Here is a 24,832-nt window from a genome sequence, read left to right on the forward strand (position 1 = left end):
ACCATCCTTACAAAGGTGTTAATCAGAGACTTGGCTTTGTGGACACTTTTCAGAGAACAAATTTGTTAGCATAAAAATAAAGCCAGAAAATAAAGAGCTGTTTAATCACTCAATTGGATTTTTCTGCCAGCATATTTTTTTTCTCTGCAACCCACTGCTAAATTGTGCTTCCTAGCTGTTTTTATAAAATCACTGAATCAAATCTAACTCTGATTACATCAGAGAAGGCCAAGTACCCTACACCATAACAGGGGGTTTGAAATTTTGACTTGTCTACTTAAAGATCAGCAAAATCTGATAACAAGGTCAACTAGGTCCCTGGGTGGGATTGAACCACCAACCTTTTGGTTAATAGCCGTACATACTAACTGATTGCGCCACAGAGACACTTTGCAAAAGTCCATACTGACAAAGGCTAATAAGCATTCATCTAAAACGTTTCCTAGCAAAACTTTAAAAAGTCAATAATCTGGAGAGTTTTTGTAAGATGTTTCTTCCATCAACCAACGAAGAAACACATTGGTACTTTCCCATGATGAGTGAGTGCTTCAGGATCTCTTGCACTTACATGTGCAGCAGAGTACAGCAATGGAAGCATGCTGGACCCATAACCCAGAGGTAGGCAGATTGAAACTATCCTCTGCTGTATGCTTTTTTTTTTGTTAATTAAAGTAATCCAAAACTGGGATTGATATTTTGTCTCTTTTATTTTTACTTAAAGTACAATAACTTTTACCATTTTAATTTGTTTTAATAGTATATTGACAGTATTGTTTTCTTTCAAAAATCCACTTAATTTTCTTTACCCTATTATTAAATGGTAATTGACAAAAACAAACTACATTGTCACCAGAAGAGCAATACAAAATGTACAAGTGATATATTAAAATCATCTTTCCAGCTTGAATTTCAATGATGCATTGGGGCAACGATTTTGTGAGAAACATCTTCACCCTTAAATAAAGATTTTCTCAATTCCTTACATGTGTGCTAATTAGATATCACCTTGTTTTCACATTAAACAGACTTCCACATGAGAAAGCAGCAAGGATGCAGTGGCGTTAATGTTTCCTGGTGTCAACTTGTATTATTTCAGTAGACATTGAAATGAGGATGCATCTTGCTGCCTTTCCAATGAAGCAAGTTTAATTTAGTAATAGGTGAAAAACCATCCTTACAAAGGTGTTAATCAGAGACTTGGCTTTGTGGACACTTTTCAGAGAACAAATTTGTTAGCATAAAAATAAAGCCAGAAAATAAAGAGCTGTTTAATCACTCAATTGGATTTTTCTGCCAGCATATTTTTTTTCTCTGCAACCCACTGCTAAATTGTGCTTCCTAGCTATTTTTATAAAATCACTGAATCAAATCTAACTCTGATTACATCAGAGAAGGCCAGGTACCCTACACCATAACAGGGGGTTTGAAATTTTGACTTGTCTACTTAAAGATCACCAAAATCTGATAACAAGGTCAATTAGGTCCCTGGGTGGGATTGAACCACCAAACTTTTGGTTAATAGCCGTACACACTAACCGATTGCGGCACAGAGACACTTTGCGAAAAGTCCATACTGACAAAGGCTAATAAGCATACATCTAGAACGTTTCCTAGAAAAACATTAAAAAATCAATAATCTGGAGAGTTTTTGTAAGATGTTTCTTCCATCAACCAACGAAGAAACACATTGGTACTTTCCCATGATGAGTGAGTGCTTCAGGATCTCTTGCACTTACATGTGCAGCAGAGTACTGCAATGGAAGCATGCTGGGCCCATAACCCAGAGGTAGGCAGATTGAAACTATCCTCTGCTATATGCATTTTTTTTGTTAATTAAAGTAATCCAAAACTGGGATTGATATTTTGTCTCTTTTATTTTTACTTAAAGTACAATAACTTTTACCATTTTAATTTGTTTTAATAGTATATTGACAGTATTGTTTTCTTTCAAAAATCCACTTCATTTTCTTTACCCTATTATTAAAATGGTAATTGACAAAAACAAACTACATTGTCACCAGAAGAGCAATACAAAATGTACAAGTGATATATTAAAATCATCTTTCCAGCTTGAATTTCAATGATGCATTGGGGCAACGATTTTGTGAGAAACATCTTCACCCTTAAATAAAGATTTTCTTAATTCCTTACCTGTGTGCTAATTAGATATCACCTTGTTTTCACATTAAACAGACTTCCACATGAGAAAGCAGCAAGGATGCAGTGGCGTTAATGTTTCCTGGTGTCAACCTGTATTATTTCAGTAGACATTGAAATGAGGATGCATCTTGCTGCCTTTCCAATGAAGCAAGTTTAATTTAGTAATAGGTGAAAAACCATCCTTACAAAGGTGTTAATCAGAGACTTGGCTTTGTGGACACTTTTCAGAGAACAAATTTGTTAGCATAAAAATAAAGCCAGAAAATAAAGAGCTGTTTAATCACTCAATTGGATTTTTCTGCCAGCATATTTTTTTTCTCTGCAACCCACTGCTAAATTGTGCTTCCTAGCTGTTTTTATAAAATCACTGAATCAAATCTAACTCTGATTACATCAGAGAAGGCCAGGTACCCTACACCATAACAGGGGGTTTGAAATTTTGACTTGTCTACTTAAATATCACCAAAATCTGATCACAAGGTCAATTAGGTCCCTGGGTGGGATTGAACCACCAACCTTTTGGTTAATAGCTGTACATACTAACTGATTGCGCCACAGAGACACTATGCAAAAGTTCATACTGCAAAGGCTAATAAGCATTCATCTAAAACGTTTCCTAGCAAAACTTTAAAAAGTCAATAATCTGGAGAGTTTTTGTAAGATGTTTCTTCCATCAACCAACGAAGAAACACATTGGTACTTTCCCATGATGAGTGAGTGCTTCAGGATCTCTTGCACTTACATGTGCAGCAGAGTACTGCAATGGAAGCATGCTGGGCCCATAACCCAGAGGTAGGCAGATTGAAACTATCCTCTGCTATATGCATTTTTTTTTGTTAATTAAAGTAATCCAAAACTGGGATTGATATTTTGTCTCTTTTATTTTAACTTAAAGTACAATAACTTTTACCATTTTAATTTGTTTTAATAGTATATTGACAGTATAGTTTTCTTTCAAAAATCCACTTAATTTTCTTTACCCTGTTATTAAAATGGTAATTGACAAAAAAACTACATTGTCACCAGAAGAGCAATACAAAATGTACAAGTGATATATTAAAATCATCTTTCCAGCTTGAATTTCAATGATGCATTGGGGCAACAATTTTGTGAGAAACATCTTCACCCTTAAATAAAGATTTTCGTAATTCCTTACCTGTGTGCTAATTAGATATCACCTTGTTTTCACATTAAACAGACTTCCACATGAGAAAGCAGCAAGCATGCAGTGGCGTTAATGTTTCCTGGTGTCAACCTGTATTATTTCAGTAGACATTGAAATGAGGATGCATCTTGCTGCCTTTCCAATGAAGCAAGTTTAATTTAGTAATAGGTGAAAAACCATCCTTACAAAGGTGTTAATCAGAGACTTGGCTTTGTGGACACATTTCAGAGAACAAATTTGTTAGCATAAAAATAAAGCCAGAAAATGAAGAGCTGTTTAATCACTCAATTGGATTTTTCTGCCAGCATATTTTTTTTCTCTGCAACCCACTGCTAAATTGTGCTTCCTAGCTGTTTTTTATAAAATCACTGAATCAAATCTAACTCTGATTACATCAGAGAAGGCCAGGTACCCTACACAATAAGAGGGGGTTTGAAATTTTGACTTGTCTACTTAAATATCACCAAAATGTGATCACAAGGTCAATTATGTCCCTGGGTGGTATTGAACCACCAACCTTTTGGTTAATAGCCGAACACACTAACCGATTGCGCCACCGAGACACTTTGCAAACAGTACGTACTGACAAAGGCTAATAAGCATACATCTAGAACGTTTCCTAGAAAAACATTAAATAATCAATAATCTGGAGAGTTTTTGTAAGATGTTTCTTCCATCAACCAATGAATAAACACATTGGTACTTTCCCATGATGAGTGAGTGCTTCAGGATCTCTTGCACTTACATGTGCAGCAGAGTACTGCAATGGAAGCATGCTGGACCCATAACCCAGAGGTAGGCAGATTGAAACTATCCTTTGCTATATGCATTTTTTTTTGTTAATTTAAGTAATCAAAACTGGGATTGATATTTTTGCTCTTTTATTTTTACTTAAAGTACAATAACTTTTACCATTTTAATTTGTTTTAATAGTATATTGACAGTATAGTTTTCTTTCAAAAATCCACTTAATTTTCTTTACCCTATTATTAAAATGGTAATTGACAAAAAAAACTACATTGTCACCAGAAGAGCAATACAAAATGTACAAGTGATATATTAAAATCATCTTTCCAGCTTGAATTTCAATGATGCATTGGGTCAACAATTTTGTGAGAAACATCTTCACCCTTAAATAAAGATTTTCTTAATTCCTTACCTGTGTGCTAATTAGATATCACCTTGTTTTCACATTAAACAGACTTCCACATGAGAAAGCAGCAAGGATGCAGTGGCGTTAATGTTTCCTGGTGTCAACTTGTATTATTTCAGTAGACATTGAAATGAGGATGCATCTTGCTGCCTTTCCAATGAAGCAAGTTTAATTTAGTAATAGGTGAAAAACCATCCCTACAAAGGTGTTAATCAGAGACTTGGCTTTGTGGACACTTTTCAGAGAACAAATTTGTTAGCATAAAAATAAAGCCAGAAAATAAAGAGCTGTTTAATCACGCAATTTGATTTTTTTGCCAGCATATTTCTTTTTCTCTGCAACCCACTGCTAAATTGTGCTTCCTAGATGTTTTTATAAAATCACTGAATCAAATCTAACTCTGATTACATCAGAGAAGGCCAGGTACCCTACACCATAACAGGGGGTATGAAATTTGACTTGTCTACTTAAAGATCACCAAAATCTGATCACAAGGTCAATTAGGTCCCTGGGTGGGATTGAACCACCAACCTTTTGGTTAATAGCCGTACATACTAACTGATTGCGCCACAGAGACACTTTGCAAAAGTTCATACTGCAAAGGCTAATAAGCATTCATCTAAAACGTTTCCTAGAAAAACTTTAAAAAGTCAATAATCTGGAGAGTTTTTGTAAGATGTTTCTTCCATCAACCAACGAAGAAACACATTAGTACTTTCCCATGATGAGTGAGTGCTTCAGGATCTCTTGCACTTACATGTGCAGCAGAGTACTGCAATGGAAGCATGCTGGGCCTATAACCCAGAGGTAGGCAGATTGAAACTATCCTCTGCTATATGCATTTTTTTTGTTAATTAAAGTAATCCAAAACTGGGATTGATATTTTGTCTCTTTTATTTTTACTTAAAGTACAATAACTTTTACCATTTTAATTTGTTTTAATAGTATATTGACAGTATTGTTTTCTTTCAAAAATCCACTTCATTTTCTTTACCCTATTATTAAAATGGTAATTGACAAAAACAAACTACATTGTCACCAGAAGAGCAATACAAAATGTACAAGTGATATATTAAAATCACCTTTCAGCTTGAATTTCAATGATGCATTGGGGCAACGATTTTGTGAGAAACATCTTCACCCTTAAATAAAGATTTTCTTAATTCCTTACCTGTGTGCTAATTAGATATCACCTTGTTTTCATATTAAACAGACTTCCACATGAGAAAGCAGCAAGGATGCAGTGGCGTTAATGTTTCCTGGTGTCAACCTGTATTATTTCAGTAGACATTGAAATGAGGATGCATCTTGCTGCCTTTCCAATGAAGCAAGTTTAATTTAGTAATAGGTGAAAAACCATCCTTACAAAGGTGTTAATCAGAGACTTGGCTTTGTGGACACTTTTCAGAGAACAAATTTGTTAGCATAAAAATAAAGCCAGAAAATAAAGAGCTGTTTAATCACTCAATTGGATTTTTCTGCCAGCATATTTTTTTTTCTCTGCAACCCACTGCTAAATTGTGCTTCCTAGCTGTTTTTATAAAATCACTGAATCAAATCTAACTCTGATTACATCAGAGAAGGCCAAGTACCCTACACCATAACAGGGGGTTTGAAATTTTGACTTGTCTACTTAAAGATCAGCAAAATCTGATAACAAGGTCAATTAGGTCCCTGGGTGGGATTGAACCACCAACCTTTTGGTTAATAGCCGTACATACTAACTGATTGCGCCACAGAGACACTTTGCAAAAGTTCATACTGCAAAGGCTAATAAGCATTCATCTAAAACGTTTCCTAGAAAAACTTTAAAAAGTCAATAATCTGGAGAGTTTTTGTAAGATGTTTCTTCCATCAACCAACGAAGAAACACATTGGTACTTTCCCATGATGAGTGAGTGCTTCAGGATCTCTTGCACTTACATGTGCAGCAGAGTACTGCAATGGAAGCATGCTGGGCCTATAACCCAGAGGTAGGCAGATTGAAACTATCCTCTGCTATATGCATTTTTTTTTGTTAATTAAAGTAATCCAAAACTGGGATTGATATTTTGTCTCTTTTATTTTTACTTAAAGTACAATAACTTTTACCATTTTAATTTGTTTTAATAGTATATTGACAGTATTGTTTTCTTTCAAAAATCCACTTCATTTTCTTTACCCTATTATTAAAATGGTAATTGACAAAAACAAACTACATTGTCACCAGAAGAGCAATACAAAATGTACAAGTGATATATTAAAATCACCTTTCAGCTTGAATTTCAATGATGCATTGGGGCAACGATTTTGTGAGAAACATCTTCACCCTTAAATAAAGATTTTCTTAATTCCTTACCTGTGTGCTAATTAGATATCACCTTGTTTTCATATTAAACAGACTTCCACATGAGAAAGCAGCAAGGATGCAGTGGCGTTAATGTTTCCTGGTGTCAACCTGTATTATTTCAGTAGACATTGAAATGAGGATGCATCTTGCTGCCTTTCCAATGAAGCAAGTTTAATTTAGTAATAGGTGAAAAACCATCCTTACAAAGGTGTTAATCAGAGACTTGGCTTTGTGGACACTTTTCAGAGAACAAATTTGTTAGCATAAAAATAAAGCCAGAAAATAAAGAGCTGTTTAATCACTCAATTGGATTTTTCTGCCAGCATATTTTTTTTCTCTGCAACCCACTGCTAAATTGTGCTTCCTAGCTGTTTTTATAAAATCACTGAATCAAATCTAACTCTGATTACATCAGAGAAGGCCAAGTACCCTACACCATAACAGGGGGTTTGAAATTTTGACTTGTCTACTTAAAGATCAGCAAAATCTGATAACAAGGTCAATTAGGTCCCTGGGTGGGATTGAACCACCAACCTTTTGGTTAATAGCCGTACATACTAACTGATTGCGCCACAGAGACACTTTGCAAAAGTCCATACTGACAAAGGCTAATAAGCATTCATCTAAAACGTTTCCTAGCAAAACTTTAAAAAGTCAATAATCTGGAGAGTTTTTGTAAGATGTTTCTTCCATCAACCAACGAAGAAACACATTGGTACTTTCCCATGATGAGTGAGTGCTTCAGGATCTCTTGCACTAACATGTGCAGCAGAGTACAGCAATGGAAGCATGCTCGACCCATAACCCAGAGGTAGGCAGATTGAAACTATTCTCTGCTGTATGCTTTTTTTTTGTTAATTAAAGTAATCCAAAACTGGGATTGATATTTTGGCTCTTTTATTTTTACTTAAAGTACAATAACTTTTACCATTTTAATTTGTTTTAATAGTATATTGACAGTATTGTTTTCTTTCAAAAATCCACTTCATTTTCTTTACCCTATTATTAAAATGGTAATTGACAAAAACAAACTACATTGTCACCAGAAGAGCAATACAAAATGTACAAGTGATATATTAAAATCATCTTTCCAGCTTGAATTTCAATGATGCATTGGGTCAATAATTTTGTGAGAAACATCTTCACCCTTAAATAAAGATTTTCTTAATTCCTTATCTGTGTGCTAATTAGATATCACCTTGTTTTCACATTAAACAGACTTCCACATGAGAAAGCAGCAAGTATGCAGTGGCGTTAATGTTTCCTGGTGTCAACTTGTATTATTTCAGTAGACATTGAAATGAGGATGCATCTTGCTGCCTTTCCAATGAAGCAAGTTTAATTTAGTAATAGGTGAAAAACCATCCCTACAAAGGTGTTAATCAGAGACTTGGCTTTGTGGACACTTTTCAGAGAACAAATTTGTTAGCATAAAAATAAAGCCAGAAAATGAAGAGCTGTTTAATCACGCAATTTGATTTTTTTGCCAGCATATTTCTTTTTCTCTGCAACCCACGGCTAAATTGTGCTTCCTAGATGTTTTTATAAAATCACTGAATCAAATCTAACTCTGATTACATCAGAGAAGGCCAGGTACCCTACACCATAACAGGGGGTTTGAAATTTGACTTGTCTACTTAAAGATCACCAAAATCTGATAACAAGGTCAATTACATCCCTGGGTGGGATTGAACCACCAACCTTTTGGTTAATAGCCGTACACACTAACTGATTGCGCCACAGAGACACTTTGCGAAAGTACATACTGACAAATGCTAATAAGCATTCATCTAAAACGTTTCCTAGAAAAACTTAAAAAAGTCAATAATCTGGAGAGTTTTTGTAAGATGTTTCTTCCATCAACCAACGAAGAAACACATTGGTACTTTCCCATGATGAGTGAGTGCTTCAGGATCTCTTGCACTTACATGTGCAGCAGAGTACAGCAATGGAAGAATGCTGGGCCCATAACCCAGAGGTAGGCAGATTGAAACTATCCTCTGCTATATGCATTTTTTTGTTTGTTAATTAAAGTAATCCAAAACTGGGATTGATATTTTGGCTCTTTTATTTTTACTTAAAGTACAATAACTTTTACCATTTTAATTTGTTTTAATAGTATATTGACAGTATAGTTTTCTTTCAAAAATCCACTTCATTTTCTTTACCCTATTATTAAAATGGTAATTGACAAAAAAAACTACATTGTCACCAGAAGAGCAATACAAAATGTACAAGTGATATATTAAAATCATCTTTCCAGCTTGAATTTCAATGATGCATTGGGGCAACAATTTTGTGAGAAACATCTTCACCCTTAAATAAAGATTTTCTTAATTCCTTACCTGTGTGCTAATTAGATATCACCTTGTTTTCACATTAAACAGACTTCCACATGAGAAAGCAGCAAGGATGCAGTGGCGTTAATGTTTCCTGGTGTCAACCTGTATTATTTCAGTAGACATTGAAATGAGGATGCATCTCTCTGCCTTTCCAATGAAGCAAGTTTAATTTAGTAATAGGTGAAAAACCATCCCTACAAAGGTGTTAATCAGAGACTTGGCTTTGTGGACACTTTTCAGAGAACAAATTTGTTAGCATAAAAATAAAGCCAGAAAATGAAGAGCTGTTTAATCACACAATTTGATTTTTTTGCCAGCATATTTCTTTTTCTCTGCAACCCACTGCTAAATTGTGCTTCCTAGATGTTTTTATAAAATCACTGAATCAAATCTAACTCTGATCACATCAGAGAAGGCCAGGTACCCTACACCATAACAGGGGGTATGAAATTTGACTTGTCTACTTAAAGATCACCAAAATCTTATAACAAGGTCAATTAGGTCCCTGGGTGGGATTGAACCACCAACCTTTTGGTTAATAGCCGTACATACTAACTGATTGCGCCACAGAGACACTTTGCAAAAGTTCATACTGACAAAGGCTAATAAGCATTCATCTAAAACGTTTCCTAGAAAAACTTTAAAAAGTCAATAATCTGGAGAGTTTTTGTAAGATGTTTCTTCCATCAACCAACAAAGAAACACATTGGTACTTTCCCATGATGAGTGAGTGCTTCAGGATCTCTTGCACTTACATGTGCAGCAGAGTACAGCAATGGAAGCATGCTGGACCCATAACCCAGAGGTAGGCAGATTGAAACTATCCTCTGCTGTATGCTTTTTTTTTTTGTTAATTAAAGTAATCCAAAACTGGGATTGATATTTTGGCTCTTTTATTTTTACTTAAAGTACAATAACTTTTACCATTTTAATTTGTTTTAATAGTATATTGACAGTATTGTTTTCTTTCAAAAATCCACTTAATTTTCTTTACCCTATTATTAAAATGGTAATTGACAAAAACAAACTACATTGTCACCAGAAGAGCAATACAAAATGTACAAGTGATATATTAAAATCATCTTTCCAGCTTGAATTTCAATGATGCATTGGGGCAACGATTTTGTGAGAAACATCTTCACCCTTAAATAAAGATTTTCTTAATTCCTTACCTGTGTGCTAATTAGATATCACCTTGTTTTCACATTAAACAGACTTCCACATGAGAAAGCAGCAAGGATGCAGTGGCGTTAATGTTTCCTGGTGTCAACTTGTATTATTTCAGTAGACATTGAAATGAGGATGCATCTTGCTGCCTTTCCAATGAAGCAAGTTTAATTTAGTAATAGGTGAAAAACCATCCTTACAAAGGTGTTAATCAGAGACTTGGCTTTGTGGACACTTTTCAGAGAACAAATTTGTTAGCATAAAAATAAAGCCAGAAAATGAAGAGCTGTTTAATCACTCAATTGGATTTTTCTGCCAGCATATTTTTTTTCTCTGCAACCCACTGCTAAATTGTGCTTCCTAGCTGTTTTTTATAAAATCACTGAATCAAATCTAACTCTGATTACATCAGAGAAGGCCAGGTACCCTACACAATAAGAGGGGGTTTGAAATTTTGACTTGTCTACTTTAATATCACCAAAATCTGATCACAAGGTCAATTACGTCCCTGGGTGGGATTGAACCACCAACCTTTTGGTTAATAGCCGAACACACTAACCGATTGCGCCACCGAGACACTTTGCAAACAGTGCTTTTGGTTAATAGCCGTACATACTAACTGATTGCGCCACAGAGACACTTTGCAAAAGTCCATACTGACAAAGGCTAATAAGCATTCATCTAAAACGTTTCCTAGCAAAACTTTAAAAAGTCAATAATCTGGAGAGTTTTTGTAAGATGTTTCTTCCATCAACCAACGAAGAAACACATTGGTACTTTCCCATGATGAGTGAGTGCTTCAGGATCTCATGCACTTACATGTGCAGCAGAGTACTGCAATGGAAGCATGCTGGGCCCATAACCCAGAGGTAGGCAGATTGAAACTATCCTCTGCTATATGCATTTTTTTTTGTTAATTAAAGTAATCCAAAACTGGGATTGATATTTTGTCTCTTTTATTTTTACTTAAAGTACAATAACTTTTACCATTTTAATTTGTTTTAATAGTATATTGACAGTATTGTTTTCTTTCAAAAATCCACTTCATTTTCTTTACCCTATTATTAAAATGGTAATTGACAAAAACAAACTACATTGTCACCAGAAGAGCAATACAAAATGTACAAGTGATATATTAAATTCATCTTTCCAGCTTGAATTTCAATGATGCATTGGGTCAACAATTTTGTGAGAAACATCTTCACCCTTAAATAAAGATTTTCTTAATTCCTTACCTGTGTGCTAATTAGATATCACCTTGTTTTCACATTAAACAGACTTCCACATGAGAAAGCAGCAAGGATGCAGTGGCGTTAATGTTTCCTGGTGTCAACCTGTATTATTTCAGTAGACATTGAAATGAGGATGCATCTTGCTGCCTTTCCAATGAAGCAAGTTTAATTTAGTAATAGGTGAAAAACCATCCTTACAAAGGTGTTAATCAGAGACTTGGCTTTGTGGACACTTTTCAGAGAACAAATTTGTTAGCATAAAAATAAAGCCAGAAAATGAAGAGCTGTTTAATCACTCAATTGGATTTTTCTGCCAGCATATTTTTTTTCTCTGCAACCCACTGCTAAATTGTGCTTCCTAGCTGTTTTTTATAAAATCACTGAATCAAATCTAACTCTGATTACATCAGAGAAGGCCAGGTACCCTACACAATAAGAGGGGGTTTGAAATTTTGACTTGTCTACTTAAATATCACCAAAATCTGATCACTAGGTCAATTACGTCCCTGGGTGGGATTGAACCACCAACCTTTCGGTTAATAGCCGTACATACTAACTGATTGCGCCACAGAGACCCTTTTACTTGCCTTACAGAGCAGCTCTGGAGCTGTTACAGTGCCCAGCTGCTGCAAGAAATCAGCTTGAATGCTTAAGGGGCTGGGGCATAGCCAACATGAGCCCCACACCGAAGGAGGGTGGAGGTGTTTAATGCGAACTAGGGGTCATCCAAGCGCCGCAAAAGGCCTGCCATGCCCTGCACGCCCCTTTTCTCTTTTCATATGCAGACGAGGGTTGAAGCCAACTTTGACCCACTGCTTGGATGACATCACCATATGCAAATCTATCTGCTGCAGGCCTTCACCCAGGAATGCTTGCACTAGTTGTTGCATTTGGTTTGTTGTTTGGGGGTGCTTCAGTATTAGGCAGCCTTCTGCCCTCCCATGTTCATCTGAAAATATGTGTTCTCCCTGCAGTTGTTGTCCCCAGATGAGAGTTCCCTTGTGCTGCCTCAGTTGAATCTCCTTTACTTGACAGAGATGTGCCTGAGCAGCGGCCCTCCCCAGCTCTATCCCAAATCATACTTATTTTGCATAGGAGATACCATGGTCATGAAGATTGTTCTCCCAGGGTGAGGTTCATTCATTGCATTCTGGGTATGCTGACCCCTATGATTTCCCCAAATGTGGGAAACTCGACTGCATTATTTGTGGTAGTGGGGGACTGTGTTTGTGCTTTCCTCTGGTCAGCTCTGGTAAAAGTCAGATTTCTTTGTCTCAGATCTTCCTCTAGCCTTGTTCCTCTTTCGAGAGTTCCCTTGTGCTGCCTCAGTTGGATCTCCTTAAGTTGACAGGGGGGTACCCGAGTAGCGACCCTCCCCAGCTCTAGCCCAACTCCTACTTACCTGCCAGGTGAGATACTATGATCATGTAGGTGCTTCTCCCAGGGCAAGGGTCACCCATTGCACTCTGGGTGTGCTGCCCCTGTGATTTCCCCAAATGTGGGAAACTTGACTGCATAATTTGTGTTTCCCCTGGTCGTCTCTCGTATAATTCAGATCTCTTTGTCTCAGGTCTCTCTCCAGCCTAGTTTGCTGTCTGTTTCCACTTCTCTTTTCTTGAGCCGCTCCCTTCTATGCCCTTGCGCACTATCCTGACTTCTCCCGTCTGCTTACTTTGTGCCTTCCAACACACAATGCAAACTACAGGTAGTGCTGCAGGGCCCACACCCTTTTACTTGCCTCACAGAGCAGCTCTGGAGCTGTTACAGTACCCAGCTGCTGCAAGAAATCAGCTTGAATGCTTCAGGGGCTTGGGCATTGCCAACATGAGCCCCACACCGAAGGAGGGTGGGGGTGTTTAATGCGAACTAAGGGTCACCCAAGCGCCGCAAAAGGCCGCCATGCCCTGCACGCCCCTTTTCTCTTTTCATATGCAGACGAGGGTTGAAGCCAACTTTGACCCACTGCTTGGATGGCATTACCATATGCAAATCAATCTGCTGCAGGCCTTCCCCCAGGAATGCTTGCACTAGTTGTTGCATTTGGTTTGTTGTTTGGGGGTGCTTCAGTATTAGGCAGCCTTCTGCCCTCCCATGTTCATCTGAAAATATGTGTTCTCCCTGCAGTTGTTGTCCCCAGATGAGAGTTCCCTTGTGCTGCCTCAGTTGAATCTCCTTTACTTGACAGAGATGTGCCTGAGCAGCGGCCCTCCCCAGCCCTATCCCAAATCATACTTATTTTGCATAAGAGATACCATGGTCATGAAGATTGTTCTCCCAGGGTGAGGTTCATTCATTGCATTCTGGGTATGCTGACCCCTGTGATTTCCCCAAATGTGGGAAACTCGACTGCATTATTTGTGGTAGTGGGGGACTGTGTTTGTGCTTTCCTCTGCTCAGCTCTGGTAAAAGTCAGATTTCTTTGTCTCAGATATTCCTCTAGCCTTGTTCTTCTTTCGAGAGTTCCCTTGTGCTGCCTCAGTTGGATCTCCTTCACTTGACAGGGGGGTGCCCGAGCAGCGACCCTCCCCAGCTCTAGCCCAACTCCTACTTACCTGCCAGGTGAGATACTATGATCAGGAAGGTGCTTCTCCCAGGGCAAGGCTCACCCATTGCACTCTGGGTGTGCTGCTCCTGCGATTTCCCCAAATGTGGGAAACTTGACTGCATAATTTGTGTTTCCTCTGGTCGGCTCTCGTATAATTCAGATCTCTTTGTCTCAGGTCTTTCTCCAGCCTAGTTTGCTGTCTGTTTCCACTTCTCTTTTCTTGAGCCGCTCCCTTCTATGCCCTTGCGCACTATCCTGACCTCTTCCGTCTGCTTACTTTGTGCCTTCCAATGCACAATGCATACTACAGGTAGTGCTGCAGGGCCCACACCCTTTTACATGCTTTACAGAACAGCTCTGGAGCTGTTACAGTGCCCAGCTGCTGCAAGAAATCATCTTGAATGCTTCAGGGGCTGGGGCATAGCCAACATGAGCCCCACACCGAAGGAGGGGTCATCCAAGCGCCACAAAAGGACACCATGCCCTGCACATCCCTTTTTTCTTTTCATATGCAGACGATGGTTGAAGCCAACTTTGACCCACTGCTTGGATGACATCACCATATGCAAATCCATCTGCTGCAGGCCTTCCCCCAGGAATGCTTGCACTAGTTGTTGCATTTGGTTTGTTGTTTGGGGGTGCTTCAGTATTAGGCAGCCTTCTGCCCTCCCATGTTCATCTGAAAATATGTGTTCTCCCTGCAGTTGTTGTCCCCAGATGAGAGTTCCCTTGTGCTGCCTCAGTTGAATCTCCTTTACTTGACAGAGATGTGCCTGAGCAGCGGCCCTCCCCAGCCCTATCCCAAATCATACTTATTTTGCATAGGAGATACCATGGTCATGAAGATTGTTCTCCCAGGGTGAGGTTCATTCATTGCATTCTGGGTATGCTGACCCCTGTGATTTCCCCAAATGTGGGAAACTCGACTGCATTATTTGTGGTAGTGGGGGACTGTGTTTGTGCTTTCTTCTGGTCAACTCTGGTAAAAATCAGATTTCTTTGTCTCAGATCTTCCTCTAGCCTTGTTCCTCTTTCGAGAGTTCCCTTGTGCTGCCTCAGTTGGATCTCCTTCACTTGACAGGGGGGTACCCGAGCAGCGACCCTCCCCAGCTCTAGCCCAACTCCTACTTACCTGCCAGGTGAGATACTATGATCATGTAGGTGCTTCTCCCAGGGCAAGGCTCACCCATTGCACTCTGGGTGTGCTGCCCCTGTGATTTCCCCAAATGTGGGAAACTTTCTGCATAATTTGTGTTTCCCCTGGTCGTCTCTCGTATAATTCAGATCTCTTTGTCTCAGGTCTCTCTCCAGCCTAGTTTGCTGTCTGTTTCCACTTCTCTTTTCTTGAGCCGCTCCCTTCTATGCCCTTGCGCACTATCCTGACTTCTCCCGTCTGCTTACTTTGTGCCTTCCAACACACAATGCAAACTACAGGTAGTGCTGCAGGGCCCACACCCTTTTACTTGCCTCACAGAGCAGCTCTGGAGCTGTTACAGTGCCCAGCTGCTGCAAGAAATCAGCTTGAATGCTTCAGGTGCTGGGGCATAGCCAACATGAGCCCCACACCGAAGGAGGGTGGGGGTGTTTAATGCGAACTAAGGGTCATGCAAGCGCCGCAAAAGGCCGCCATGCCCTGCACATCCCTTTTTTCTTTTCATATGCAGACGAGGGTTGAAGCCAACTTTGACCCACTGCTTGGATGACATCACCATATGCAAATCCATCTGCTGCAGGCCTTCCCCCAGGAATGCTTGCACTAGTTGTTGCATTTGGTTTGTTGTTTGGGGGTGCTTCAGTATTAGGCAGCCTTCTGCCCTCCCATGTTCATCTGAAAATATGTGTTCTCCCTGCAGTTGTTGTCCCCAGATGAGAGTTCCCTTGTGCTGCCTCAGTTGAATCTCCTTTACTTGACAGAGATGTGCCTGAGCAGCGGCCCTCCCCTGCCCTATCCCAAATCATACTTATTTTGCATAGGAGATACCATGGTCATGAAGATTGTTCTCCCAGGGTGAGGTTCATTCATTGCATTCTGGGTATGCTGACCCCTATGATTTCCCCAAATGTGGGAAACTCGACTGCATTTTCACATTAAACAGACATTAAACAGACTTTCGCAAAGTGTCTCTGTGGCGCAATCAGTTAGTGTGTACGGCTATTAACTAAAAGGTTGGTGGTTCAATCCCACCCAGGGATGTAATTGATCTTGTTATCAGATTTTGGTGATCTTTAAGTAGACAAGTCAAAATTTCAAACCCCCTCTTATGGTGTAGGGTACCTGGCCTTCTCTGATGTAATCAGAGTTAGATTTGATTCATTGATTTTATAAAAACAGCTAGGAAGCACAATTTAGCAGTGGTTTGCAGAGAAAAAAAATATGCTGGCAGAAAAATCCAATTGAGTGATTTAACAGCTCTTCATTTTCTGGCTTATTTTTATGCTAACAAATTTGTTCTCTGAAAAGTGTCCACAAAGCAAAGTCTCTGATTAACACCTTTGTAAGGATGGTTTTTCACCTATTACTAAATTAAACTTGCTTCATTGGAAAGGCAGCAAGATGCATCCTCATTTCAATGTCTACTGAAATAATACAGGTTGACACCAGGAAACATTAACACCACTGCATCCTTGCTGCTTTCTCATGTGGAAGTCTGTTTAATGTGAAAACAAGGTGATATCTAATTAGCACACAGGTAAGGAATTAAGAAAATCTTTAAGGGTGAAGATGTTTCTCACAAAATCGTTGCCCCAATGCATCATTGAAATTCAAGCTGGAAAGATGATTTTAATATATCACTTGTACATTTTGTATTGCTCTTCTGGTGACAATGTAGTTTGTTTTTGTCAATTACCATTTTAATAATAGGGTAAAGAAAATTAAGTGGATTTTTGAAAGAAAACAATACTGTCAATATACTATTAAAACAAATTAAAATGGTAAAAGTTATTGTACTTTAAGTAAAAATAAAAGAGCAAAAATATCAATCCCAGTTTTGGATTACTTTAATTAACAAAAAAAAATGCATATAGCAAAGGATAGTTTCAATCTGCCTACATCTGGGTTATGGGCCCAGCATGCTTCCATTGCAGTACTCTGCTGCACATGTAAGTGCAAGAGATCCTGAAGCACTCACTCATAATGGGAAAGTACCAATGTGTTTCTTCGTTGGTTGATGGAAGAAACATCTTACAAAAACTCTCCAGATTATTGACTTTTTAAAGTTTTTCTAGGAAACGTTCTAGATGAATGCTTATTAGCCTTTGTCAGTATGTACTTTTGCAAAGTGTCTCTGTGGTGCAATTGGTTAGTGTGTAAGACTATTAACCAAAAGGTTGGTGGTTCAATCCCACCCAGGAATGTAATTGACCTTGTGATCAGATTTTGGTGATATTTAAGTAGACAAGTCAAAATTTCATACCCCCTCTTATTGTGTAGGGTACCTGGCCTTCTCTGATGTAATCAGAGTTAGATTTGATTCAGTGATTTTATAAAAAAAACAGCTAGGAAGCACAATTTAGCAGTGGGTTGCAGATAAAAAAATATGCTGGCAAAAAAATACAATTGAGTGATTAAACAGCTCTTCATTTTCTGGCTTTATTTTTATGCTAACAAATTTGTTCTCTGAAATGTGTCCACAAAGCCAAGTCTCTGATTAACACCTTTGTAGGGATGGTTTTTCACCTATTACTAAATTAAACTTGCTTCATTGGAAAGGCAACAAGATGCATCCTCATTTCAATGTCTACTGAAATAATACAGGTTGACACCAGGAAACATTAACGCCACTGCATCCTTGCTGCTTTCTCATGTGGAAGTCTGTTTAATGTGAAAACAAGGTGATATCTAATTATCACACAGGTAAGGAATTAAGAAAATCTTTATTTAAGGGTGAAGATGTTTCTCACAAAATCGTTGCCCCAATGCATCATTGAAATTCAAGCTGGAAAGATGATTTTAATATATCACTTGTACATTTTGTATTGCTCTTCTGGTGACAATGTAGTTTGTTTTTGTCAATTACCATTTTAATAATAGGGTAAAGAAAATTAAGTGGATTTTTAAAAGAAAACAATACTGTCAATATACTATCAAAACAAATTAAAATGGTAAAAGTTATTGTACTTTAAGTAAAAATAAAAGAGCCAAAATATCAATCCCAGTTTTGGATTACTTTAATTAACAAAAAAAAAATGCATATAGCAAAGGATAGTTTCAATCTGCCTATCTCTGGGTTATGGGCCCAGCATGCTTCCATTGCAGTACTCTGCTGCACATGTAAGTGCAAGAGATCCTGAAGCACTCACTCATCATGGGAAAGTACCAATGTGTTTCTTCATTGGTTGATGGAAGAAACATCTTACAAAAACTCTCCAGATTATTGACTTTTTAAAGTTTTTCTAGGAAACGTTCTTGATGAATGCTTATTAGCCTTTGTCAGTATGTACTTTTTGCAAAGTGTCTCTGTGGTGCAATTGGTTAGTGTGTAAGGCTATTAACCAAAAGGTTGGTGGTTCAATCCCACCCAGGAACGTAATTGACCTTGTGATCAGATTTTGGTGATATTTAAGTAGACAAGTCAAAATTTCAAACCCCCTCTAATTGTGTAGGGTACCTGGCCTTCTCTGATGTAATCAGAGTTAGATTTGATTCAGTGATTTTATAAAAAAAACAGCTAGGAAGCACAATTTAGCAGTGGGTTGCAGAGAAAAAAAATATGCTGGCAAAAAAAAATCCAATTGAGTGATTAAACAGCTCTTCATTTTCTGGCTTTATTTTTAAGCTAACAAATTTGTTCTCTGAAAAGTGTCCACAAAGCCAAGTCTCTGATTAACACCTTTGTAGGGATGGTTTTTCACCTATTACTAAATTAAACTTGCTTCATTGGAAAGGCAGCAAGATGCATCCTCATTTCAATGTCTACTGAAATAATACAAGTTGACACCAGGAAACATTAACGCCACTGCATCCTTGCTGCTTTCTCATGTGGAAGTCTGTTTAATGCGAAAACAAGGTGATATCTAATTAGCACACAGGTAAGGAATTAAGAAAATCTTTATTTAAGGGTGAAGATGTTTCTCACAAAATCGTTGCCCCAATGCATCATTGAAATTCAAGCTGGAAAGATGATTTTAATATATCACTTGTACATTTTGTATTGCTCTTCTGGTGACAATGTAGTTTGTTTTTGTCAATTACCATTTTAATAATAGGGTAAAGAAAATTAAGTGGATTTTTGAAAGAAAACAATACTGTCAATATACTATTAAAACAAATTAAAATGGTAAAAGTTATTGTACTTTAAGTAAAAATAAAAGAGCCAAAATATCAATCCCAGTTTTGGATTACTTTAATTAAAAAAAAAAGCATACAGCAGAGGATAGTTTCAATCTGCCTACCTCTGGGTTATGAGCCCAGCATGCTTCCATTGCTGTACTCTGCTGCACATGTAAGTGCAAGAGATCCTGAAGCACTCACTCATCATGGGAAAGTACCAATGTGTTTCTTCGTTGGTTGATGGAAGAAACATCTTACAAAAACTCTCCAGATTATTGACTTTTTAAAGTTTTTCTAGGAAACGTTTTAGATGAATGCTTATTAGCCTTTGTCAGTATGCCCTTTCGCAAAGTGTCTCTGTGGCGCAATCAGTTAGTGTGTACGGCTATTAACTAAAAGGTTGGTGGTTCAATCCCACCCAGGGATGTAATTGATCTTGTTATCAGATTTTGGTGATCTTTAAGTAGACAAGTCAAAATTTCAAACCCCTTCTTATGGTGTAGGGTACATGGCCTTCTCTGATGTTATCAGAGTTAGATTTGATTCATTGATTTTATAAAAACAGCTAGGAAGCACAATTTAGCAGTGGTTTGCAGAGAAAAAAAATATGCTGGCAGAAAAATCCAATTGAGTGATTAAACAGCTCTTCATTTTCTGGCTTTATTTTTATGCTAACAAATTTGTTCTCTGAAAAGTGTCCACAAAGCCAAGTCTCTGATTAACACCTTTGTAAGGATGGTTTTTCACCTATTACTAAATTAAACTTGCTTCATTGGAAAGGCAGCAAGATGCATCCTCATTTCAATGTCTACTGAAATAATACAAGTTGACACCAGGAAACATTAATGCCACTGCATCCTTGCTGCTTTCTCATGTGGAAGTCTGTTTAATGCGAAAACAAGGTGATATCTAATTATCACACAGGTAAGGAATTAAGAAAGTCTTTATTTAAGGGTGAAGATGTTTCTCACAAAATCGTTGCCCCAATGCATCATTGAAATTCAAGCTGGAAAGATGATTTTAATATATCACTTGTACATTTTGTATTGCTCTTCTGGTGACAATGTAGTTTGTTTTTGTCAATTACCATTTTAATAATAGGGTAAAGAAAATTAAGTGGATTTTTGAAAGAAAACAATACTGTCAATATACTATTAAAACAAATTAAAATGGTAAAAGTTATTGTACTTTAAGTAAAAATAAAAGAGCCAAAATATCAATCCCAGTTTTGGATTACTTTAATTAACAAAAAAAAAGCATATAGCAAAGGATAGTTTCAATCTGCCTACCTCTGGGTTATGGGCCCAGCATGCTTCCATTGCTGTACTCTGCTGCACATGTAAGTGCAAGAGATCCTGAAGCACTCACTCATCATGGGAAAGTACCAATGTGTTTCTTCGTTGGTTGATGGAAGAAACATCTTACAAAAACTCTCCAGATTATTGACTTTTTAAAGTTTTTCTAGGAAACGTTTTAGATGAATGCTTATTAGCCCTTGTCAGTATATACTTTTGCAATGTGTCTCTGTGGCGCAATTAGTTAGTGTGTACGGCTATTAACCAAAAGGTTAGTGGTTCAATCCCACCCAGGTACGTAATTGACCTTGTTATCAGATTTTGGTGATCTTTAAGTAGACAAGTCAAAATTTCAAACCCCCTGTTATGGTGTAGGGTACCTGGCCTTCTCTGATGTAATCAGAGTTAGATTTGATTCAGTGATTTTATAAAAACAGCTAGGAAGCACAATTTAGCAGTGGGTTGCAGAGAAAAAGAAATATGCTGGCAGAAAAATCCAATTGAGTGATTAAACAGCTCTTCATTTTCTGGCTTTATTTTTATGCTAACAAATTTGTTCTCTGAAAAGTGTCCACAAAGCAAAGTCTCTGATTAACACCTTTGTAGGGATGGTTTTTCACCTATTACTAAATTAAACTTGCTTCATTGGAAAGGCAGCAAGATGCATCCTCATTTCAATGTCTACTGAAATAATATAGGTTTACACCAGGAAACATTAACGCCACTGCATCCTTGCTGCTTTCTCATGTGGAAGTCTGTTTAATGTGAAAACAAGGTGATATCTAATTAGCACACAGGTAAGGAATTAAGAAAATCTTTATTTAAGGGTGAAGATGTTTCTCACAAAATCGTTGCCCCAATGCATCATTGAAATTCAAGCTGGAAAGATGATTTTAATATATCACTTGTACATTTTGTATTGCTCTTCTGGTGACAATGTAGTTTGTTTTTGTCAATTACCATTTTAATAATAGGGTAAAGAAAATGAAGTGGATTTTTGAAAGAAAACAATACTGTCAATATACTATTAAAACAAATTAAAATGGTAAAAGTTATTGTACTTTAAGTAAAAATAAAAGAGCCAAAATATCAATCCCAGTTTTGGATTACTTTAATTAACAAAAAAAAATGCATATAGCAGAGGATAGTTTCAATCTGCCTACCTCTGGGTTATGGGCCCAGCATGCTTCCATTGCTGTACTCTGCGGCACATGTAAGTGCAAGAGATCCTGAAGCACTCACTCATCATGGGAAAGTACCAATGTGTTTCTTCGTTGGTTGATAGAAGAAACATCTTACAAAAACTCTCCAGATTATTGACTTTTTTAAGTTTTTCTAGGAAACGTTTTAGATGAATGCTTATTAGCATTTGTCAGTATGTACTTTTGCAAAGTGTCTCTGTGGCGCAATCAGTTAGTGTGTACGGCTATTAACCAAAAGGTTGGTGGTTCAATCCCACCCAGGGACGTAATTGACCTTGTTATCAGATTTTGGTGATCTTTAAGTAGACAAGTCAAATTTCATACCCCCTGTTATTGTGTAGGGTACCTGGCCTTCTCTGATGTAATCAGAGTTAGATTTGATTCAATGATTTTATAAAAACATCAAGGAAGCACAATTTAGCAGTGGGTTGCAGAGAAAAAGAAATATGCTGGCAAAAAAATCAAATTGCGTGATTAAACAGCTCTTCATTTTCTGGCTTTATTTTTATGCTAACAAATTTGTTCTCTGAAAAGTGTCCACAAAGCCAAGTCTCTGATTAACACCTTTGTAGGGATGGTTTTTCACCTATTACTAAATTAAACTTGCTTCATTGGAAAGGCAGCAAGATGCATCCTCATTTCAATGTCTACTGAAATAATACAGGTTGAAACCAGGAAACATTAACGCCACTGCATCCTTGCTGCTTTCTCATGTGGAAGTCTGTTTAATGTGAAAACAAGGTGATATCTAATTAGCACACAGGTAAGGAATTACGAAAATCTTTATTTAAGGGTGAAGATGTTTCTCACAAAATTGTTGCCCCAATGCATCATTGAAATTCAAGCTGGAAAGATGATTTTAATATATCACTTGTACATTTTGTATTGCTCTTCTGGTGACAATGTAGTTTTTTTTGTCAATTACCATTTTAATAATAGGGTAAAGAAAATTAAGTGGATTTTTGAAAGAAAACTATACTGTCAATATACTATTAAAACAAATTAAAATGGTAAAAGTTATTGTACTTTAAGTAAAAATAAAAGAGCAAAAATATCAATCCCAGTTTTGATTACTTAAATTAACAAAAAAAAATGCATATAGCAAAGGATAGTTTCAATCTGCCTACCTCTGGGTTATGGGTCCAGCATGCTTCCATTGCAGTACTCTGCTGCACATGTAAGTGCAAGAGATCCTGAAGCACTCACTCATCATGGGAAAGTACCAATGTGTTTATTCGTTGGTTGATGGAAGAAACATCTTACAAAAACTCTCCAGATTATTTATTTTTTAATGTTTTTCTAGGAAACGTTCTAGATGTATGCTTATTAGCCTTTGTCAGTATGTACTTTTTGCAAAGTGTCTCTGTGGCGCGATCGGTTAGTGTGTTCGACTATTAACCAAAAGGTTGGTGGTTCAATCCCACCCAGGGACGTAATTGACCTTGTGATCAGATTTTGGTGATATTTAAGTAGACAAGTCAAAATTTCAAACCCCCTCTTATTGTGTAGGCTACCTGGCCTTCTCTGATGTAATCAGAGTTAGATTTGATTCAGTGATTTTATAAAAAACAGCTAGGAAGCACAATTTAGCAGTGGGTTACAGAGAAAAAAAATATGCTGGCAGAAAAATCCAATTGAGTGATTAAACAGCTCTTCATTTTCTGGCTTTATTTTTATGCTAACAAATTTGTTCTCTGAAAAGTGTCCACAAAGCCAAGTCTCTGATTAACACCTTTGTAAGGATGGTTTTTCACCTATTACTAAATTAAACTTGCTTCATTGGAAAGGCAGCAAGATGCATCCTCATTTCAATGTCTACTGAAATAATACAGGTTGACACCAGGAAACATTAACGCCACTGCATCCTTGCTGCTTTCTCATGTGGAAGTCTGTTTAATGTGAAAACAAGGTGATATCTAATTAGCACACAGGTAAGGAATTAAGAAAATCTTTATTTAAGGGTGAAGATGTTTCTCACAAAATCGTTGCCCCAATGCATCATTGAAATTCAAGCTGGAAAGATGATTTTAATATATCACTTGTACATTTTGTATTGCTCTTCTGGTGACAATGTAGTTTGTTTTTGTCAATTACCATTTTAATAATAGGGTAAAGAAAATTAAGTGGATTTTTGAAAGAAAACAATACTGTCAATATACTATTAAAACAAATTAAAATGGTAAAAGTTATTGTACTTTAAGTAAAAATAAAAGAGACAAAATATCAATCCCAGTTTTGGATTACTTTAATTAACAAAAAAAAAGCATATAGCAAAGGATAGTTTCAATCTGCCTACCTCTGGGTTATGGGCCCAGCATGCTTCCATTGCTGTACTCTGCTGCACATGTAAGTGCAAGAGATCCTGAAGCACTCACTCATCATGGGAAAGTACCAATGTGTTTCTTCGTTGGTTGATGGAAGAAACATCTTACAAAAACTCTCCAGATTATTGACTTTTTAAAGTTTTTCTAGGAAACGTTTTAGATGAATGCTTATTAGCCCTTGTCAGTATATACTTTTGCAATGTGTCTCTGTGGCGCAATTAGTTAGTGTGTACGGCTATTAACCAAAAGGTTGGTGGTTCAATCCCACCCAGGTACGTAATTGACCTTGTTATCAGATTTTGGTGATCTTTAAGTAGACAAGTCAAAATTTCAAACCCCCTGTTATTGTGTAGGGTACCTGGCCTTCTCTGATGTAATCAGAGTTAGATTTGATTCAATGATTTTATAAAAACATCTAGGAAGCACAATTTAGCAGTGGGTTGCAGAGAAAAAGAAATATGCTGGCAAAAAAATCAAATTGCGTGATTAAACAGCTCTTCATTTTCTGGCTTTATTTTTATGCTAACAAATTTGTTCTCTGAAAAGTGTCCACAAAGCCAAGTCTCTGATTAACACCTTTGTAGGGATGGTTTTTCACCTATTACTAAATTAAACTTGCTTCATTGGAAAGGCAGCAAGATGCATC

General features: G+C 37.3%; 6 non-coding genes and 1 pseudogene across 6 annotated transcripts; all 7 read left to right on the forward strand.

The window, feature by feature from the left end:
- The first annotated feature begins 12,626 nt into the window (after positions 1-12,626).
- LOC134995012 (U1 spliceosomal RNA) lies at positions 12,627-12,790 on the forward strand. The gene has a single exon (XR_010197922.1). It is a non-coding gene; the product is annotated as a U1 spliceosomal RNA (small nuclear RNA).
- Positions 12,791-12,942: 152 nt separating this feature from the next.
- Positions 12,943-13,105, forward strand: LOC134995018 (U1 spliceosomal RNA). The gene has a single exon (XR_010197927.1). It is a non-coding gene; the product is annotated as a U1 spliceosomal RNA (small nuclear RNA).
- A 671-nt stretch (positions 13,106-13,776) lies between these two features.
- On the forward strand, positions 13,777-13,940 carry LOC134995016 (U1 spliceosomal RNA). Its single transcript, XR_010197925.1, has one exon. It is a non-coding gene; the product is annotated as a U1 spliceosomal RNA (small nuclear RNA).
- A 152-nt stretch (positions 13,941-14,092) lies between these two features.
- On the forward strand, positions 14,093-14,255 carry LOC134995017 (U1 spliceosomal RNA). The gene has a single exon (XR_010197926.1). It is a non-coding gene; the product is annotated as a U1 spliceosomal RNA (small nuclear RNA).
- Positions 14,256-14,901: 646 nt separating this feature from the next.
- On the forward strand, positions 14,902-15,065 carry LOC134995015 (U1 spliceosomal RNA). The gene has a single exon (XR_010197924.1). It is a non-coding gene; the product is annotated as a U1 spliceosomal RNA (small nuclear RNA).
- A 152-nt stretch (positions 15,066-15,217) lies between these two features.
- On the forward strand, positions 15,218-15,379 carry LOC134995013 (U1 spliceosomal RNA). The gene has a single exon (XR_010197923.1). It is a non-coding gene; the product is annotated as a U1 spliceosomal RNA (small nuclear RNA).
- A 671-nt stretch (positions 15,380-16,050) lies between these two features.
- On the forward strand, positions 16,051-16,178 carry LOC134995014 (U1 spliceosomal RNA; annotated as a pseudogene).
- Positions 16,179-24,832: the final 8,654 nt, after the last annotated feature.

This window comes from Pseudophryne corroboree, unplaced genomic scaffold (assembly GCF_028390025.1).
Source record: "Pseudophryne corroboree isolate aPseCor3 unplaced genomic scaffold, aPseCor3.hap2 scaffold_1354, whole genome shotgun sequence".
NCBI classification, from domain to species: domain Eukaryota; kingdom Metazoa; phylum Chordata; class Amphibia; order Anura; family Myobatrachidae; genus Pseudophryne; species Pseudophryne corroboree.